The 21420-nt window shown below is 42.5% G+C and overlaps 1 protein-coding gene across 3 annotated transcripts in view; it reads left to right on the top strand.

The window, feature by feature from the left end:
• Window positions 1-2599: 2599 nt before the first annotated feature.
• Window positions 2600-21420, top strand: part of LOC144754798 (tyrosine-protein kinase STYK1-like) — a 317694-nt gene continuing 298873 nt past the window's right edge. Inside the window, exon 1 of one of the 3 annotated variants that reach the window (XM_078643012.1) lies at window positions 2600-3331. The gene's annotated coding sequence lies outside the window, so the exon portion shown is untranslated. The remainder of the gene's footprint in view (window positions 3332-21420) is intronic. The other 2 variants (XM_078643014.1, XM_078643013.1) reach the window with 2 other exon arrangements.

Below are 21420 nucleotides of genomic sequence, written 5' to 3'. Positions count from 1 at the left end.
TATAGGAGATGTAGAGTTTCACAATACTTTTCATGTAGTTTTCTAAATTACATTTTTCTTTACCTTTTATTTGGAATGCATTACAATGTTTTGGACATTTCTTACTGTGCCTTTAAAATTACAAAGCAACCACAAGGAGATGATGGACAGAGCGCTGAAACTTTTCAGAGACTCACCCCCAGTCACAGACCTTCAGACACTCACCTCCAGTCACAGATCTGGGTCGAATCCATCATCGTTCTTTAGCTCACTTTGCCACACGACTTCAGACCCAACTATATGCAAATCAGTCTTGACCCTGAGCCTCATGGGAACAGTCCAGCCCAAACTGCCAAGCCAGGTCTTCCCTGGACCGAGAACAAGCATCCTAGGACCGGTTTCAGGATAACACCCCTCATCAACCAGGCTAGCTTGAATCCAGTGTCAAAGTGAGCAAGGGACCCACATCTGGGCATACCTGCCAACTTAGGGTAAACAAAGCAAACAGAAGGAGATGATGGATGGAGCGCTGAAACTTTTCAGACACACACCCCCAGTCACAGATCTGGGTTGAATCCATCATCGTTCTTTAGCTCACTTTGCCACACCAGTTCAGACCCAACTATATGCAAATTAGGCTTGACCCTGTGCCTCATGGGAACAGTCCAGCCAAACTGCCAAGCCAGGTCTTCCCTGGACCAGAAGCAAGCATCTTGGGACCGGTTTTGGGGCAACACCCCTCATCAGCCAAGCTAGCTTGAATCCGATGGCTCAGCGAGCAACGGGCCCACGTCTGGGCAAATTATAGTTACACTGCCTTACAGGCTATGTAAGGGCGTATTCAACACAATTGTTTTGTGAACATGCACGCTTATGTAATTGTTGGATGCCTACTATTTTTTAATCCTGCACACTTTGGTGCCCTATGTGCATCTGTCTCTCAAGGAAATGCGGGTATAACCTATTTTTGAAGTGGAGGTTGGCTGTGGTGGGAAAATGTGCCCCTTTCATTCTTGCTTTTGTGACTGGTGGGCATCCTCTTTTGGCTCATATGACATTTTTCATATTTTAATTAATCATGCACTTTTGCCTCATGGGGTAGTAACCTCTATTGCAAGAGCACACGGGTGATACCGGATGTGGCAAAATAGTGTGTGTGAGTGTATTCACATGGCAGGAGGGCCAGAGTTGCCGACTTTAAAACTGGGGAACTAGGGGCTCGGTATGATGGCAAGTAAATCGCCACCGCCACTGGCGATCCTCCCGCCATTATAGTGTGATTCACCCACTGCCAAATTAGGATGGCGGTGGGAATCACATTGGTTCCGCGGCGGACGGAAAGTCCTTTCGCCATGGTCCCGCAAGGCGGTCCTTTTCCGCCTGGCTTGCGGAACCCGTAATCAAGGCATCATTGCGTAGTGATTACGATGAGCCCTTCCACCTGTCTTTTTGCGGCGGATATCCTGCCTCAAAAAGACAGGCGGAGAATGGCTTTGGGGGCCCGTTGCGGGCCCCTCGGGGCGGGGTGCACTGGGGGGGTACAATTTCCATGATCAAGGTGGCAGGCACTGCATGGTGCCTGTTACGTTGTGCATGGAAATGCACATCATGGCATTTTCACGCTGCGTACGGTGCTGCAGCCAGCAGCACCGTCCCTGCAGCACCGTCCGCAATGTGAAAAGGCCAGGATGCGCACGCCATAGTGGCGGGCGCATCCTTATTGAACTAGTGGAACCGGCGCACTTCTGGCCGAAGGTCCCCTCACCGTTATGTTGGCGGGCAGACTGATGTCCGCACGCCATCATAATGAGCCCCCAGGTTCGAGTCTCCACGTCAAATCATGCCTAATATATATCCGTGAATATAACATAGTGGCAAATGTAGAATTCCTGGAAAAATATACTAACTTCGCCCCTCATAATTCTGCCCTTTCCAATCTCCCCCTTTTCTGCCGCCATCCACAATTTGTGGGATACTGGAGTTAATGTTTTCCATATCCAGCCCTGGGGCCCATGTTCAGTTGTGTTCCATGCGACATTCTACTCCGCATTAAAACATTACCAAAAGATAATTCATTAAGCGGCGATTCGATGTTGTTTAGAAATGCCCCAAAAATCATTTTTATGAGCAACTTTGTAGAAATGTTAAACTTTTGCTCCTGAAAGAAAAAGGGTTCAATCAGAAGCGAGTAAGTGTTTTGTATATATATGTACATGAAGTGTATGTACTCACGCGCTTTCAATGACTGCAGCAGAGATATTTGCTCTTGCTTTAGTGGTGGCGCCTGCAGAGTCGTAGCTGTTCATGATGCAGCAGGCGCAGCTGCACCGGGGCCCAATGAGATGGTGTTTTTTTTTAATTACCTTGACAGAGTGCGGTGTAAGGGAGAGAGGGGGCGCTGGTCCTTGCTTGCCTTTGGGCCCATAGGGTGAGGCTAGACGGGTGCATTATGGTTTGCTCTGCAATAACCCTGCGGTGTTGTCCTCGCTGCAAACTTTGCTCCACTCCCACCAGAGACAGCAAAACCAGGCGAGATAGTGAACCTGACCAGGAAGACTTATATAAGGGGCATGGAAGCAGGGAGAGTCAAAGTACATGAGGAGGGCCACCCTTCTCCAGCCCACATCACCTGTAGCGGGTCACAGGGTAACAAACTGTAGCACGGGAGAGGGCGGAACCACAACGCAGGTTGGGCAGCAGCGTATGCAAACAGCTCCGTTCTGCTCTCACTCCCCACCTCTGGGCACTACCTTCCCCGAGGCTAACGAGTGTCTCCGCTGCGTGAACCCACGCTGTCCCAGCCAGGCACAACGAACCGAGGCTACTCCGACTCACTCGTCCACTCAGAAGCGCAGAGAGTCTCTCGTCGGGGGTATGAAGCGCTACACGGAGGATACCACCTCTACCAGGGGGTGATTGCACTCCCGGTGGCTACGCGGAAGTATCCGCCGTGAGGAAAAGAAACAAGGGCAAGAAAGGGGTGCGACTTTTGAGTAAAGAGAATTTCGGCGTGCGGGGTGTCCCAGGCAGACCTACCTCCACCAGGCTGTTCTTAGTCAAACACCGCTCTTGTTTACACAAGTGTGTTAACGAGCTACCTTAGTGTGTGACAGGGATTGTGAGCGCGCCTGCTTCTTGGGAGAGGGAATCTGCGGGGAAGGCATTATTAGCACCATAGATTCACACACCTGCCCAGCTTTGGGAGCAGCTACCCGGCCTCCTGTTCGACCCATGCCTTGCTGGCGGCCTGGCACTATTTGTTTCTTCTTCCGGTCTCCCTCTTATGGAAAGCACATCATACTAGCCGACCAAGAGCAGCGTGGCTATTACAGCGCAGCACTTATGTAACCAGGTAAGTGTGAAAAGTAATATTTTCTTTCATCATCACAAAGATTTCCTTAGCTTAGATATGTCCCCCCCCCACCCAACAATGTTGAGATGTTTTACAAGACAAGCTAGTGGTCGTTGTCTATAGTGTTTTTTCATGAGTTTTTTTTGCCTCTCCAATATTTTACCCTACGCAAGTGCCTGTCAGTCCTTCCTCTCTTCGATAAGACGACCTGTAGACCGTATATTGTTTCAGAATCCTTTTTTTGTTTGGTTAGAATGAAGGGATGGATTCAACAAACAGCCAGATTTAGCATAGTAGAAGTGACAACCCAGACTCTTTGACCTCCAGGGACGTCATTTGGTTGCCATCTTGCCCCACCCTGAGCGCCTTATCATCCTTGCATTTGCTGTAACAAGGAAATGTACAGAGTGGACACTGCAGAAAAGTGACTGGGCCCTTTTTACTTTCTTGTCCTACCCCTGCCTTCATGGCCTTTGAAAGCAAGGGTTCCAAGGCAGTGTCTTTGGTGGCAAAGGGATAACCAGGGAGTAGCACGTGTGCTACTCCTAGTTGAGATACATGTTTATTTCACTTGGGAGGTTGGTTGCAGATTGACACTTTGAAGGTGTGTCCCTCTGTGTGACTGCTGTGACTCTATGGCATTGGGGCATGGGATGCTGTAGAGGCAAGCCGTGCTGCTTGGTGAGAGGGTGGCTCTATGGTCGCTTGGCCTGGACTAGGCCTAAGCCATTATCATTTTGGGGTGTTTGTTAAGGAGGGCACATGTGTTATATATGTCTGACTGGAATATGCCAATGGTTTGTACTTGGAGCATACTAGTATGTTAATGAACGGTTGTAAAGTGTACAGAATAGCAGGTCACACCCAGTTTTAAGCCTTTCGGGCATCTCACCAAATCCCTCAAGATGGTGCGTTAGTTTCTAGCCATGCGAAGATAAGCTTCATGTCATCAAGCATTGCTTTGTGGAAAAGTAAATTTTGCCATGTTCTGTGTCCCTACGCCTCATCCATCATATGTTATGTGTGCATGACCAATATGCATATGTTATTCCCCATGTCCGATTAATGACGCAATTACAGTTGTGTCCACCTCTAGTATGTCAGTTTCCAGTCCTCGTGAATAATACGATTATCAGGCCTATGTAAAGCTACGTTGCCACGTTTCTCAGTGTGCACGTTATTCCAGACTTTAGTCCCCGTTTCTAGGCCTCAACAGGGCCCGGACCACAGATTCAGCTCCTGTCTCCTGAAGCCTCGTTAAGGAGCGATACAGCCCCCACCTGTATCCTCAACCTTTCACTTACTTCCTGCCTCGCAGTGCCCGGTGCAGCTCGGCTCTGCCTCTGAGTCTGCCAAGAGTATGTTATAGTTCCAGCTATCAGTTCAGTCCTCCTTCTCTGCATTCCTAAGCTACTGAACTGCATCAATAGTTTCCGTCATTGTCTAGCCTTCTCGTCTCCACGTTAGAGAAATACTGTATTTAAATGGTCATTTAATATTCTTCATCACACACTACATGTAGAATAATGCATGGTCCAGTCTTAGAATCAGTCTTAGAGTCAAGTTAGCTTTTCCCCTCATGACTTCTAGTTTATATCAACATGTTCCCTAAACATCAGATATTAGATAGGGTTTAGGTACATGTCGCTCCGACCCTCCAGACTTTAGTCTCTGCTCCTAGCACAGAGTTCATAGCCCCCAGCTTCTCCTAGTAACACGTCATTGCCAGTTTACGCGCACCACCAGGTCAGAGGTTCCGGCTCCTTAGGTAGCCCCCTCCTATGTTTCCGCCCCATTCATGACATATTTTGTTACGTCTGCACCACATGTCTATGTATACGCCCAGTTACACCTACTTTTACTGTTATCTTTCGCGACTGCTACGCGTCACGCCTTCTGTTCCACCCACTGCTACGCCTACTGCAATGTAATGCTATGTGTTCGCGCTATGTATATATGCCCGTGTATTGTTATTAAAAGTTAGCGCGCTCATCCCAGACCCAGCCCCGGCAGCTGCCGGGCCACTCTAGCCCTGCCATTCTGTTCCTATGCAGGTTGTCCTGATCCTGTCCTTTATGCTGTAATAAACCTGCAGAAACTCCTACTACCTCGAATCTTGACTCTTATTTTATTGAGCTATCTGTTATTATTTATGCCTAGTCAAAAATAGGGTATTATTTATTTATTTACCACAGCTTACAAACGCTCCTCAATTCCTCATTGATCAGACATTTCAGATCCAGCAATAGTTTCCCTTAAAGTAATGGTTTTCTGTTCACCCTTCGGAAAACGCCAGAACAGAAGAACATGTTTTTTTCCCTACTAAGATAATAGCTGAGGATTGAAAAACATTTTAGGTTTCAGAAAATTCTACTGATTGATTTGGAGAATTGATAATAATAATAACATTTTGCAGCATAACTAAATCCTCTTCTTAAACTGGGATTTCCTAGCAATTAGTGGATATGAAAGCTTTGTAAATATCTGGAGCTGCCAAAGAAGGAATAGCCTTATTTGTTAGTGCATTTCAGATTTATAATACTCAAATTGTAAAATGAAGGTGTTTTGTTTGTTATAAATTCACCTGCCTATTACAAGTTACTTGTAGATTAGAATTCAATACTATTGTTTAGGTCTCAAATAGCAGTGATTTTGTGTGTCCCTTTTAAACAGTGTGCATCCTTGTATGGTATTCCTTCTATTGCTCATGTGGACCAGGCACATCATTGGAGTTGGCTTTCATCCATCTGGCCGTGTGGCACTGGCGTGGACTCGATTTCATAAATTACAATTGAATTAAGTTTTTTATTTACTCTGCATCTCTTGCTTCTTAGAGTGTGTATGAGGGTGTGAGATATTGAACCCTGGTAATTGTTTTACAATCTGATCATTAGAGGTGAGTCAGGGCAAAGCAACTAGTACAGTATATAAACCTCATTAGCTTATTATCCAGTCCCAAGATATAAGGAAGGCACTTTCACATGCCGTCCGAGGTACGTCGTGGTTCCAAAATATTGAGTTTTTAATATCGACCTTAAAAAGTAACGTAAGCACAGTAGCAACTACCAGCATATCATGAAGATAAGTAGAAGTGAAGTGAGAAGAGTAGATCTATATGACCTTATGTATGATTACTTTGACAGTATAGTTGTAGTCAAGCTGGTAAAGTCAATATTTCTGTCCTCGATATATGTGTGCGCACCCTAAGGTTGACCCCACCAGGGGCGTAATGGAGGCCCCAGCAGCCCCAAACATTCAATGGGACCCCATTCAGCCCAAGGCTAATGTATATCTGTGAGATATGGGAGATTCTGGGAGCCCTTCATGATATTCTGCAGGGGGGCCCATCATTTTACGTTACGTCACTGATCCCATGAAGGGAAGGGTTTTCAAAATCTGGGTGGGTAGATAGTGGGCGCTCCTTAATTTTGCAAACAATGTAAAGGTTTATGGCTCAGTAGCATCTCCCACAGATACATAGGAATAAGCCATAGGCTAACATGTACAATTTCTAGGAACCTGCACTTGAATGTATCCATACCTGGCAGTTAACGAAGGTGGAACGCTTTACAGGTCAATTATAAAAAGTATGTGCGTTGTAAATAAGATTTGCTACCTAAGGCATACCACACACCTACATCAATCATGCATTCACAGCTACATGTGTTCTCTATGCAGAGCATTCAGAGTCTTATCTCTCTCCATGCAGTATCACTTTAAGACTGAAGTTACTGCAGTAAGAACTGAAGTGGAGTTCTTTTCATCTCTTCCTGATTCTACCAGGAGTGAGGAGCTGAGGTTGAGTAATACTGAACTCTTTGAACAGATCAGGGATCAGCTAGGAAGACAATCTAAAGGGGGAGTGAGAATACCCTAGTCAAACCCATGATATAATAGTACCTGTAGGTTAGCAAAACGTGAGTTTTTAGTGGCATTGAAATCCAAAATACGCTATAATATAGTTAGCTGCATGGCTAGCTATAGGCAGGCCTTGCTCAGGGCAAAGAAGGAGTGGGACGACAAATTGTGGCGAACCCTCTATGAAGCTATGATTTCAAAGGACAGCCACACCTTTTGGCGTTTGGAATCTACATGCACTAACAGTATACAAATTGCTCTGGATTTTTGTGCCCAATAAGATGATTGGGTTAGCAATTTAAGTAAGGTATACTCAAATAGAGGAGCAATATTTGAGGATGATAAATTGAGTCAATCTGTCCCTGTCCAGTATGATACTAATACCCTTGTCTTTACTCTAACTGAGACCCTAAATGCCATCAACTTGTGTATCCCTGCCCGTGCCCGGGTCCAGACAGGGTCCCAAATGATCAATATAAAGCCCACACAGAGATGTGGGGATCTTATATAAATGTTTTATCGCATGCCATTTTGTCAGGTCTCGAGATTCCATCCTCGTGGAAGATCGCCAAGATCCTGCCAATATATAAAAAGGGGGACCGAGCAAACCTGGCAAATTATCGCCCCATCAGTTTGATAACTTCCCTCCAAAAATATTTTGCACACAAGTACTGACCCACCTGCAGAATTGGATTATTGAGGAGGGTATTTTATCTGGCTTTCAGGTAGATTTTGAAACAAGTATCAGTACTTTGTATCGGGTACTCAGGTTCTTGTGTTTATATTGGCGTGAGGTGTCTCATCTTGGGGGAAAGCTGTGGGTTGCTTTTGATGACCTGCACAGAGCTTTTGATCTTGACCCTCAGGAGAAAATATGGAAAGTGTTGGAAAACCTGGGTATTCCCCCTCCCTTGTGAATATTTTGGTGATAATCCATATGGGAAATAAGGCACAGGTCCGATTGGGAACGTACAGACAGTTAACAGACCCATTTAGGGTGGTACAAGGTTTGGACACGGCTGTGTTTTAGCCCCCTCATTTTTCTCCCTGTATATCAACAGGGTGATTGACCATCTTAGCAAAAATGGGTGTGTTGCGCCGAGTCTCCATGGGAGGAGGGTCCTGGCTCTCCTATTCGCCAATGATACTTTATTGATTTCTAGACACTCCAGGGACTGCAAATGCTCCTGGACCATTTCTTCCTATTCTGTGCTGAGAGTGACTTGAGCTAAATGGCGCCAAAACAAAATGTATATTTTTCTCTAGGATGAGTGACTTCCCCTGTAGCAGACAGATACTGGTGGAGAATATGTGTATTGATCATATGTCCACCTTTCATTACTTAGGTATACGCGGTTCACTGACAAAATATTGCTAGCAAAGATATAGATGACAAAAATATCGATGAAAAAATATAGAATACAAAAATGTCAAATCCCTATACCTAAACAGGTAAGTACAAAAATAGTGAATCAAAAATATTGAAGTTAAAAATATAGATGTAAAAAATATCGATAAAAATATAAATAAAATAATATAATATATATTACAGATATAAAATATTAATATGATCATTAACAAAATAAATTCAATTTAATATAAATTTTAACTAAATATAAAAAAGAAACTTAATTGAAAAAAATATAAACACACAAACATAATAATTTATACATATATTTACTTTAAAATAATTAATTAACTTTGGGGCCTATTACGAAGGCAGGCGGACTATGTCCGCCCACCACGGGAGTGAGCACGGGACAGACCGCCGAAGTTGCGGTGGTCCCGCCATGCAATTTAGGATGCGCCCGCCACACTGGCGGGCGCATCCTCAACATTATCATTGCGGCGGGCGGTGCTTTAAGCTGCACCCGCCGTAATGTTGATGCCCATGTTGTGCATTGCCATGCACAACGTGACAGGCACCGTGCGATGCCTGCCACCTTGTGCATGGCAATGATGTGAGGTACCCCCAGTGCAGCCACCCACAACCCCCAATGGGCCCCCGGGGAGATTTCCCACATGCCTTTCCATGGCAGAGTCTCCGCCATAGAAAGGCATGCATCCTATTATGGATGGCGGCGCCTGCAAGGCACCGCCACCATACTGAGTCCCTTTTCCGCCCAGCTGGCAATCCGACTGGCGGAAAAGCAGCAGACGGTCTTCCAGTCTGCCGCAGTGCCTCTGCCAAACTAATATGGCGGGGGTAAATCAGGGACATTTGGCGGGTGGATCGCCACCGCCGGGCCGGTCGTGTCCACCGCTAGCCCGGCGGTGTCGATCCGCCCAATATCATAATGGGACCGATAGTCTTTATATAATCTTGAAACTGTTAAATTATATAAAAAATAAAATATATACATATATCAATAATTTAAAATTAAAAACATCCATTCTATAATTCATTAAAACATTAAACTATTTAAAACAATTAAAACATACATTTTGCAATACAATAAATACAACAGTACTATTCCAACTCCAGTGAATACAACAGTAGGTAAAGTGTTGGATAGCGGAGGGGTAAACTTACTATTCCCACTCTAAAGTGTGCAACAGTAGGGAAAGTGTTGGATAGTGGAGGGGTAAAATGTACTAGTCCCGCTCCAGTGAGAGCAACAGTACGGAAAGTTTAGGATAGAGGAGGAGCAAAAATCACTATTCCCACTCCAAAGAGTGTAACAGTAGGGAAAGTGTTGAATAGCGGAAGGGTAAACATTCCTATTCCCACTCCAGTGATTGCAACAGTAGGGAAAGTGCTGGATACCAAAGGGGTAAACATTACTATTCCCACTCCAGTGAGTGCAAAAGTAGGGAAAGTATTGGATAGCGGAGGGGTAAAAATGACTCTTCCCACTCCAGTGAGTGCAACAGTAGGTAAAATGCTAGATCGCGGAGGGGTAATAATTACTATTCCCACTCCAAAGAATGCAACAATAGGGAAAGTGTTGGATAGCGGAGGGTTAAAAATTACTATTCCAACTCCAGTGATTGCAACAGTAGGAAAAGTGCTGGATAGCGAAGGGGAAAAAAGTACTATTCCCACTCCAGTGAGTGCAAAAGTAGGGAAAATATTGGATAAAGTAGGGGTACAAATGTATATTCCCACTCCAGTGAGTGCAACTGTAGGGAAAGTGCTGGATAGCGGAGGGGTAAAAATTACTATTCCCACTCCGGTGAGTGCAACAGTAGGTAAAATGCTGGATAGCGGAGGGGAAAAAACTACTATTCCCACTCCAGTGACTGCAACTGTAGGGAAAATTTGGCTAGCAGAGGGATAAAAATTACTACTCCCACAACAGTGAGTGCAATAGTAGGGAAAGTATTGGATAACGGAGGGGTAAACATTTATATTCCCACTCCAGTAAGTGCAACAGTAGGAAAAGTGCTGGATAGCAGAGGGGTAAAATTACTATTCCCACTCTAGTGAGTTCAACAGTAGGGAAAGTGCTGGATAACGGAGAGGCAAAAATTACTATTCCCACTCCAGTGACTGCAACTGTAGGGAAAGTTTGGATAGCAGAGGGGTAAAATTTAATATTCCCACTGCAGTGAGTGCAATAGTAGGGAAAGTATTGGATAGCGGCGGGGTAAAAATTACTATTCCCACTTCAGTGAGTGCAACAGTAGGGAAAGTATTGTATAGCCGAGGGGTAAAAATTACTATTCCCAATCCAGTGAGTGCAACAGTAGGGAAGTGCTGGATAGCGGAGGGGTAAAAATTACTATTCCCACTCCAATGAGTGCACCAGTAGAGAAAGTGCTGGATAGCGGAGGGGTAGAAATTACTATTCACACTCCAGTGAGTGCAACAGTAAGGAAAGTGCTGGATAGCGGAGGGGTAAAAATCACTATTCCCACTCTAAAGAGGGAAATAGTAGGGAAAGTGCTGGATAGCGGAGAGGAAAAAATTACTATTTCCACTCCACTGAGTGCAACAATAGGGAAAGTGTTGGATAGCAGAGAAACAAAAATTACTAATAACACTTAAACAATTGAAAAAAATTAAATAATCTTAAAAATAAACAATATTTTAAAATATACGATTAAATATACTAAACATATAAAAAGAACACATAATATATTATTAATTACATATAACAAAAAGGTACAAATATTATATAAAATAAATGAATAAATACATTTATAAACAATATTTATTTAAAAGGAGCAAGTATTAGCACACAGACTAATTATTTAAAATATAAATGTATTTATTTTATTTCCTACCCTATAACATCACACCAATAAAGAAAGACTTCAACATTAATAATGAATTTAAAATATATTATTAATGAAAAAAATAATAAACATTCATTGAGTAAACATTCTTTAGCACTATAATATCCACAACACACACCTAAAATGAATCACATAATTAGCATAATGAATTGGCAATTAAATAATTAAAATTAATTAACAACTAATTACTAAATATTTAATAAATAATTAATAATAAAGTAATTTACACTTTTACCACTATAACATCTCAATTAAACACATATTAATACATAACAATGATTCAATAAATGTAATATAATTAAATTACTTCCCACCCCATTCCCCTATAAACCCACAACCCGCTGCGGACCTAAAATACAAAATGAAAAAAAGAAAAATAATAACTACTAAAATAATCAATACATTTTATATACTTAAGTTACTTCCCAGCCTATTCCCCTATACACCCACAACCTGCTACGGAACTAAAAACGCAAAATTCAAATAAAAAACTATGAATAACTTTTAAAATTTTAACATATATAATAAACATACAAACAATTCTTATACCAAAAACATACATCACACACGTATGAAATATATACTAAAGTACATTACATTAATAAAAAAATCGATATTTTTAACAACTATATTTTTGCAAACAATATTAAACACTTCAATATTTTTTAAATCGATATTACTTATCTAAAATCGATATTCTTGACCACGAGAATTTGTCTGTCGATATTCCCGACCCATGATATTTTTGACACAATGTTTGCGCAATTCGATATTTTTACTCGATATTCTGTCTCTCCACCGGTATGCGCATGACACCCAATATGAGTTGGGCCCTCAGATTGAAAAGGCCAACTTGATGCTTATCCAACAGTCTATAAACCTGGTGAAGGTTCACAGCAAAACCTTGCTCTATGGTGGTTACTTCGCATAGTATTTTAATGACTGAACAGTATTGACACCCAGGAAAGTTCGAAGTGGCAGGATCAAGAAATTCTCACCAATGTGCACCAGCTCGCCTTGCATCATGTATTCAGGTTATTGAGCTGGTTCCATGGTATGTCATCATTTAGGCCTTGTATGTGGGTCTTAAGACGGTGTACCCTTCTCTGTTCTTTTAATAGCAGTATTTTCTGAGTCCCATATAAGAAAAGGGTCTCTCTCCCTTATCACCCTTAGCAACGAGTTGGTCACATATCAGACTCTCTCAGCAATTCCCACTTGAGAGACTTACCAGCAAACATTTTGGAACCCCCCTCCACCCCATGCCTCCGTTATTCCTGGAGAAACGAGCAGTGTTTTTCCGAAGGGACACTTATTTAGATTTGAGTATATGAATTAGGGAGGACGTGTCCCTTCTAAACCTCTTGGTCGTGGACCTCTCTACCCTTCTGGGACCTGTCTGGTCCCACAATCTCGTGTGATAGATTATTTTGTTATCGTCTGTGGTCGACCGTTGAATTAGAACCTTATCGAGAAGGTGTTAGAGATCTTAATGCACACCCCAGTGTAGCAAAAACCCCTTGGTTCTATGCTATTAAAACACTCTTGCAGAGGTTGAGCCTGGATATTTATTGGTCTTCCACTGAGCAATTGTGCCAGCTATCTAGAGCAAAGATTAAAAATGTTTATTGGGAGGCTTGAGCCATGGATATAGCGACTAAGAGTATAGGTAACCTTACACTGTCTTTCATTGATTTTAAACCAAGTAAAAATTATGAGGTAACCATTAATGAAATTGAACTCTCTTTGGCGCATATATTATACCTGCAATTCAGATATGGCATCCTCTTGGTTTAACCTTTTACCTGTAATTGGTCGGCAGGGTGGGAGGGTGATAATCAATGCCCTGCATGTGGTGGGGGGAAAGAATCATTGGTTTACATATCACTATTTTGCCCTCAGTACAGTAGATGTCGGAAAAAAATTGATTGTTCCACTTTGCAAGAATCTAGGTACTAGGAGCCACCAGGTTGCTTTTCTAATTCCGAGCACCAGTACACATCGGCTCCATGGAACAGTGTGTTCATTAGCAGACCAAGGCCTAACCTTGGAGAAATGAAACTTTCCACAACCCGTTTCACAAGGAGGCAATAAGCAGTTAATGGCATGATTCAAAATGGCGCCTAAACATAAAATTGTGCCATGTATGCTAACTTACGTGAAACAATGCACAGACAAAATAGCAAAAACATTTTCATTTAATCAATAATGCACTGGCATGAGCAACTGAACCAAAAGACGGGATATAATGAAGTTATGAAAGATGAATTCTAAGACATATACCTACATGGTCCGTAATCTATGGGGTGTGCTTCTCCAATGGCCAGGCAAACTGTGCTCTACTTGCTATATCTACCTCTCTTTAGCTGGCGACATTAAGTTACCAGCTTTTATTCAACCAAAAAGGGGCACTCCTTAAAGTGGCTAAATAGGAACTAATTCCAGAGCATCTTTGGCTATCGACCTTTTACTCGAGAGGCCAATATGGTCTCCAAGGTCGTCTCTCACTGGGGCTGCTGCTTGCAACAGCGCCTCATAGCATTTCAGCAAAGAAGGTCTAGTCATAATTTCTTCACAATTGCTCTACATATTCCCAAGCAGCCCCAACATAAATACATTCCCTCTCTCAGATGATTCCCTAATCATACATCAAGTTACCACCAAGACACACCGAATCAGCAACCAGAAAGTTATCTATTTCTCGCAGTCCAGTCACGCACTTCATTACCCTGGGCAAACAGGCCAATCACATATGAATTTCGCAGGAAAAAGTTGGAGGCAGATATCAACAAGGATAACATATTTGCAAATTGTGTTCTGTGTATTCCACGTACATATTATCTCTCAGGTAATTTTTATTACAATGTTAGGACGTCAGGTATTTGTATAATGCGTATATTATATTTCATAGAAAAATATTTCAGATTCATGGTAGTTGATCAGGATGTTCAACATATTAAACTTTAGGCGACACATTTTACACTCAGTGTGACCAATGTAGCCCTGGGCGTTTTCAGGGCTATCAGTTTGAACATTGAATCATGAGATACAGCAGTTATTTATCAGCGCAGTGTTGTCATGACACATATTAACCTACATGGCCCATAAAGCTTAGGGCATTTTCAAGGCAAAAAGATAAAGAAAGAATATACATCAGTACATAATGAAATTGGACTTTTAAGTACGCAAAGCATTTTTTTTAAAATGATTGTACACATGAAACACGTAATCACTTATGTAACTTATGCACAGAAGCAATGACATAACCACAGAAATAGATTTCATAGCAAATGACATAATAACCCATCAGTATTGCACTCTTAATTATATTAAACGTTTTTTAATGAGAACACTTTACACACTAGCCACATCTGTACATAGCTGTGCGTTTGCTTGTGTTTAGGTTTGTTTTGCTAGGGCAATAGTCACCTCATCTTATGTGATAAATAGAAAAAGTGCATTAAGAAGCACTGCAGAGAGCTTTAGTTCTGCACTAGTGTTCATTCCCTTGTATACAGATTTTCAATGGCAGAAGTTGTGTACTTCCTGTGAACAAGAGGCTTACTTTGCACTTTTTGCCTTGTGGGGAAGTGTACTGAATGTTTCGTTTCAGGACTGAGTTGGTTATGGTGTCAATTCAATGATGAAGGCTATAGCCTGGTATGTTTATTATGGAAAGTCACAACAAAAGTAGTAGGCATATTGTGAAAAGCATATGTTAAAGCCAATAGGCATTTATGGGTGGATTCTTGTGACTCTTTGTGAATGCTTGAAGGCAGATATTTCGCTTCATGGAATCTCAAAGGTTGCAGAAGCAGACAGCAAGGGTTTTGGTGTTGGTTATCCCGTGAGAAACCTTTGGATAGAATATTCGCTTTTTGAGAATCCTTGATATGGTGTTTTTGGAAGAGTTGTATATTGTTTGCCAGCTGCAATTTCGCACATATTTTTAACTTTATTTCTATAAACCGATAGCTACTTTGTGGGAAAGCTTATGTGGAATACAGTAGGCCTGAGCTGGTTATGGAGATGACTCAGGGATAAACACTATAGGTCTGTTTTATTCATTGAGAAAAGTTATGTCAGGTGCCATAGTTGTGATCTGTTTAATATGAAAAGTTACAGCAAAGGTAGTAGCCCTGATCTATTTATTTTGAGAATTATATGTTAAAACCAATGGGCCTTTAAGAGTAGGTTTATATTTGACCAAGTTAAATCCTGTATGCGGTTATTTTATTAAATGGAATCTTATGGATTCCTGAGGTAAGCGACGTTTTTTGTGCTGGTTGCTTGCTTTTACTAGTCATTGGGTTGAAGATTTGCATTGTGTTAGTCCTTGCTACACCATTTTAGAAGGGCCTGGCAGGTGTATTTGTCTGCCAGACCCTTGTAAGAAAAAAGTTATCAAAAACTTTGGCTAAGATATGCACACCTAGAGGCTCTTTGGGTCCCCCGTCAACAGTCTGAGTATCATTCACATTCTTGTTCTCCCTATTACAGTATACTGCAATGGGTCAGCCCATTTCTACCATTTGCTCTTCTGTCTTGAGTGACAGCATTTTCCCTGATCCCAAATGCACATCCACCTGAAAACGAGTGTGCTTCATTGTATGGGCTGGTTGGCCACTTTGTTAGTTTTTCATTGTTTTATGGGCACCATTTCATTTCTTTCATACTTTTCCTTTTTTTCTTAGAACTTTTAGCAGCTTTCCAGGCAGTCATACTAGACTACTCTCTATACTTTTAATTTATGTAGCACTCATTTGTAGAGTTTGTGTTTCCAGTTGTGTTGTGAATGGCTAAGTGGGTGGATGCAAGAAAATGTCAGTGGGTAGATAAATAGATGTATGAGTGCAAAGATAAGTGTCAGAGTGCATTTATGATGGCTTAATTGTCATCAGTGCCATAAGAATCCCTTTCATTTTACAAGTCAGAGGTTTTGCATTAGCAGTGCTTATTTTGTAACGAACCAACATTTAACAAATCCAGTTTGAGCACTGAGCCACCAGATATAGCAGTTACCTGAAAGGGAAGTATGCAAAAGCACTATCGGCTTGATTCACAAAAGGTATTTTACACTTTTGAGTAAAGTTACTATGTTCAGTATTCACAAACTCCGAGTGTAAATTTTCTACAGAATTGTAAGTTACATGTCTCCACCCCCAGAGTAAAGTAATTGGCCTACATTTGTGAGGGTGGGTAACATAATTCCCTAAACCCTTCCCTGGCCTTCTCTAAACCCCTCTTACTTCTCCCTAATCAGATTGCCTTTCAGAGTAAGTCTGTCCTTTCCCGTCCACTCTTCTGTGTCCCTATGACATTTACCACTAAAACCTATACTTACGCGTGTGAAGATTTTACAATTGGGACAGATCACTCCACACACATAAGTATTGGTAAAACTTACATTTTATAGTATGTTTTATAGTATTACAAAAGGTACTACCAAGTGCAATTTGTAAATCAGGCCCTATATTTTTGAATTGGAGAAGATCCTCGTAAATGTAGTATTAAAGTCAGCTGGTCAACAAATAAGTGATGTGATTATCTTATCATAGTAATGTGTAGAGTGAAACCATAGTGTGATCTTTGTTGCCCTGAACACTGTATGCTTAGTTTGCACTGAAGCTGTTTAGAGGGTTTCGATTTTTCATTCTCAAGCATACATGAATATGCCTGTATCGAAATGTGGGTAGTTGATCAGAGAGTACTGTTATGTGCAAAGAATTGGATTATGGTGCTAGGTCAGGGTATTACATCACCATCTTTGGTGAATTGTACATGCTGTAACAACAAGTTGTAATGCCAAGGGCGTAGCATAGTTAATGAGATTCAGGGGGTATGAATCTTAATTTTCCCAACTAAAAAGCTGTGGACTGCTGGGTGAATGGGTGAGAAGTCCAAGGTTCAGGATGGACTGTTCACAAAAGGAGAAGGGTCAGTATTGATTTGCATTAGATGTGCCTCTGGGGCTGATTCAGAGTATGGGGGACAAGTACTCCATTGCAAAGGCAATGGATACCTATCTTACAAACTCAAGGACTACCTGCTTGATTTTGAGTAGGGCAAACCTTGAGTTTTATGCCCATGGAGTAAAATCTACTCCATCGGTGAAAAACTTTCTCTGAGAGCTTGACACAGTAGGCCAAACTCACAAAATGTGATGGAAGGAATGCTCACAATTGCTTGGATAGCATTCATACCCATTGTTCTTTTGTTCACCACGCCGCCTCAGTTTGGACCTAGCCATATGCAAATCAATCTTGACCCTGCTCTAATATGAACAGTCCTGCCCAAACTGCCAGGCCAAGTCCTCCCTCATCTGGAACACAAGCAACCCAAGATAAGTTTCGCCCTGAATGGGGCTCATTAGTTGGGTTTAGCTTTGCTAAAGTGGCACAGTGAGCACGGGTCCCACATCTGGGCATGTCCTTGTCACTTAGAGTAGTACATCCAACACATAAAAGGCAGAGTAGATGACATTGGAACTAAGCCATTTGACTGTCCGCCCTATTTGGAGTTGATGGTTGGATGGTTTATTTTTTCTACTGTCTGTCACTGCCAGATATAGACTGATGATGAGGAACAGTAAAAAAAGAGAAATGATCCCCACACCATTGGAGAAGAGTCCATGGTGTGAGGAACAGTAGTTGTTCTATTTTACAAAAACAAATTCACACTATGGGAGTTTGTTTTTGAAAAATAAAACGTTGGAAATGTTCAACGGCCAGCCATCATGTTGGACGGAGCTGTCCATCAAACCTTTTCTACATTGTCTGGAATCATCATGATGATGGTTCCTCGTGACGGTGGTTCCTGGAAATGTATAGAGATGTCCATTGGGCCAGCAGATATCCCTTTATTTGGCGGGCAGAGTAAAAGCAGGGTGGCAGATGTAAATTCCTCTGCCACCATATCTGCCAAATCCATCAGCCAAATACTAAATAAGGTCCTCTGTCTACGTTGGCACACTGGGCAAAAACTATGGTTTGAAATGCTAGTCCAAGAGATTGCCTGTGGTTAGACTATTTGCAAGCATTCTTCCAATCACCTTTTGGGTTTTCGATTGCAGTAGTATGCCTGGATACCTGAGACTTACACAGCTTTCCATGCCTACTACAGCCAAGGTTTGGGAATTGTAAAAAGTAGCAAATTTGCATCTATTCAAGGAATACGTCTATGGGTCAAAATGTGATCCTTTTTAGGTCTCACCTGAGACTGCACATGCACTGTCGCTTGCTAGTCATTTTGTTTACAAACAGGGGGCTTAGAGCCCAAGGATTACTTATCATTGGTTGACTTCATTGTCATTCTTATTTGCTGGCTTTGATTGGTCAACACAGTTTCAGTTTCTCTTTGTTTCTTCTTCCATGGAACATGGACTATGTACTGATTGCTTGCACAAGGATTAAGGTATATTTTTTCAGTGCTTAATTTGCAAAAAAATAAGAGTCAGAGCTCTCTTCAGGAGGCAACTCAGCTTTTACCACCCATTGCCCCTGCAGGCAATGCCAATGACAGTATAAACACAACTACTAAATACACTCCTATAGGCGTGACAATTCATAATATTCCAGGCCCCCTACACTAGAATGGCTTGGGTGGCAGGTATTAGTCATTTTAATGTATATTGAATTAATAAACAACTGTTGTTGTGTTCATCTCTAAATTGGTCAAACAGCGCCACCATGTGACAGGCTGTCATATGTGCCAGTGTTGACAATAAGGTGCTGGTGACAAACAACAGAAATCACAGGCTCAAATGATACACTGCATTTTTTTTCTTCTTTTCCGCCTTCATCGCTGTTGCTTGTTCCCCTGTCCCTCCTCCCTTGTCTCAACTTGGGCCCCTGCTTCTGAATCGTTTCTTGCTGTGTCATTGTTGTTTCTCTCTCCCACTCCCCTGTGGTTGCTTGTCTGTTGTTTTTTGCCTGTCCTGTGCCCCAACCCCCTCCCATTTCGTTGTTGACCCCTTCATTGCTTGCCCATTGTTGCTTGCACCATTTATGTTGCTTTCATTTCCCTCCTGCCCCTTGTTGCTTGCCACTTTAAATCCACCACTACTGCCATTCCACTCATTGTTGCTTGCCCCATCCCATCAGCCCGTCCCATCTCCCACCTGTTGTTGCTTTCCCTGTCCCACCTGCGCCCCTCCTGCTGCCAAAAAAATACATTGACAAAGCTAAATAGCACTTGCATAAGCTGAGATATTTGCCTTTATTTATGTGAATTTTGGGAATGTTCTTCAGCAGTGTGGCTGCTTTGCAGCACAATTGAAAGTAAGAACAGTGAATTGATGCTTGTGCCCGCTTTGCGTGCCCCCAGGGCACGTTCGTATTTCAGAAGGGGCCACAGACACTTGTGCAGCCCCTTTAGTGATAATCATAGCACTGGCGCACATGTAGCACAAGCTCTATTTCTTGAGGCCATTCCCTCATTTGCATGGAGATGTGACCCCAATCACTTTGTCGGCGCCCTATTATGGATGTAGGGGCAAAGGCAAAGAATCCATCTGGAGCCACACTAACACTGTTCCAAAAAAGGTGGTGCACTGTCAGTGTGCCAAATGAGGGCAGCCCTCTGGAGGCGACAAAGGAAGGGGGTCAACCCCCTTGACATCCCACTGCAGGCAGGTGCAGCCATTCACTGCACCCTCCTGCTGAGTTAGTCCTTCCTCCTCACTAAAGTGCATGTGGGTGCCATAGGCACAGTGAAACACAGAGCTGCTTATTAAAGTAGCTGGACTGTAATTCACTGAATATGTTGCCCCCAAGCCAGCCCCTAGTTCGCAAATGCGCTTAGGGCAGCCCATTAATTTTAATTGGGTGCACCGCTCTTGTTTGCGCTTGGGACACTTGTTTAAAGATACTCTATGGTGCAAACATGAACAGTGAGCCCAATACATAATACAGCCGCAGAGTGTAAATCACGTTGGTTTTCCCCCTGCATACCTGAATGAGATATCTGCATACTCCTAGGCTCGCCCATGTGCTAATAACAGCCAACATTCCAGTCAAAAAAATTATTATTGAATTGTTTGCGAAATAAAATATGTTACAGTGTTGTGTGTAATTGCAAGAAGGTGCTAACACTTTTAAATGTGTGGATGAATGTGTAACGGATTTAATTTATCTTTACCTAACAGCTAGTTTTCAGGTTTAAAAAAAATCAAATTAAAGACAAGTTTGATTGATTGGACTATTTTGTATTAAATATAAAATATGACAATAAATCAACGCTCTGTATAGAGTCAGCAGTCACTGTGCTAATGCTAAGCATTATCGTGAGTGCAAATATAGACCGATACTTCACCATTTGAGCAGAGTGGATACGGTTCACACTCCTCTGGCTTGCTTAACCCCTTGGCTGCGGGGTGTTTCCCCCCCGCTGTGCGGGGGGAGGGGGGCCGCGCGCGGTGCCACTGTGCTGTTGACGAGCTGAGCTCGTCATGAGGCACAGCGGAGCTGCCCTCGTGACGAGCTGAGCTCGTCACACCACACCCGTTTTTCGAACGTTCAGCACAGCGGGTTAATTATCCCTGCGTGCGAACGTTCCAACTGCTGTGACGAGCTCAGCTCGTCATGAGGGCAGCTCACCCGTCCCTCATGACAAGCTGAGCTTAAGTCACAAAGTCTGAAAGTGTAGCTGTAAATCTGACAGGTGGTTAAAAACACTTTTGATTGCAGAGGTGTCAATCATTCACATAAGAATGCAGCAGCCACCGTTTGAGTCTTTGTAAGCTGCACCTAGAAGAGAAGTTGTAGGCGTCGCTAAGGGAGTGAAGGGGTATTCAGAATACAAATGCAAATTAATGATAACATCGACACAATACAACTGTAAGGGCATTCTTGAATATTTGCAATGCCTTCAAAACACATCTGTATTTTTAAAGTTATACCTGAGTGACCCATGTGTGAGTGATGCAGTATGGGAAAGTTCACACCCACAATCCTCACTTTAGCAGAAAACCTAGGAGAAGTAACAAGCTC

The sequence above is a fragment of the Lissotriton helveticus genome, chromosome 5_1 (assembly GCF_964261635.1).
Source record: "Lissotriton helveticus chromosome 5_1, aLisHel1.1, whole genome shotgun sequence".
NCBI lineage: Eukaryota > Metazoa > Chordata > Amphibia > Caudata > Salamandridae > Lissotriton > Lissotriton helveticus.
The sequence above is the reverse complement of the archived record's forward strand: the minus strand, read 5'-3'. Positions and strand labels throughout refer to the sequence as shown.